Raw genomic sequence first — 914 nt, forward strand, 5'->3', positions numbered from 1 at the left:
GCCCTCGCCTGGGCAGGGGCGCGGTCCCGCGGGGCACGGAGCCTCTCAGCCTGGCGCCCCTCTCGGAAATAGGTGCGCGATGATCCGAGCCTTCGTTTTGCTCAGGTTATGTGAAATAATACGAATAAGCAAAAACACCTTCTGCAGCCCCTCCCTGATGTCCCCAGGGTCCACTAAAACACCTCCACTGGGAAACTGTAGGATTAAGAAGCCCCATCCTTAAAATAAAGGTTCAACTTGTAGTAGTCACCCCCAAAAAAGAAGCCATCCAGAGAAGCTGTGGTCCCCAGCATTTTTCTCGCTACCACTCACAAGATGTGGACCTCAGCACTTCAGTGGACAATAAGGAACAATAAGGCAACCGTGGGAGAGGGTCTGGGCTGTCACATCTTCAGATGAAACAGCTGCCTGCTCTCCTTCTCACCTTGCATGGCCTTTCTGCTGCTTGACAAGATCATAGCCGTCACCTTCAAAGGTCCTAGCAATCCTTAATTAGATTACAAGCTCACACCAGTCAGCTCTTTTCTACCCCTGTATCCCACAAGGTTTGCTCTTTTCCACCAGGAAGGAAGAAGAACCATGTCCTACAGGCACTTAATGGATGCTTTCACACTCCATCTCATCTCATTAGACAAAGCTCCACCTATCCCTGCTCTCACCTTCTCCAGTCCCCCCCCAGCCCTCTGCAGTTCCTGACAGCCCTGTCAGCACCCTGTGGCAGCCATGGGTAGCTCTGCAGGTCCCAGGACCCAGTAAGAGCCCAGGCACAACCCCATCAAAGCCAAGGTCTCTGCCAGCTCTGAGCAGGGACCCCTCCTTGCTCATCCTTGGCATGCCTCGACAACACAGCCTGATTGAGCGATCAAATGGGGGCCTATCCCTGCTCTACCTCTGCAGAAGCTGCCTCCTTCCTG

Source organism: Geospiza fortis, unplaced genomic scaffold, assembly GCF_000277835.1.
Source record: "Geospiza fortis unplaced genomic scaffold, GeoFor_1.0 scaffold41, whole genome shotgun sequence".
Taxonomy (NCBI): Eukaryota; Metazoa; Chordata; class Aves; order Passeriformes; family Thraupidae; genus Geospiza; species Geospiza fortis.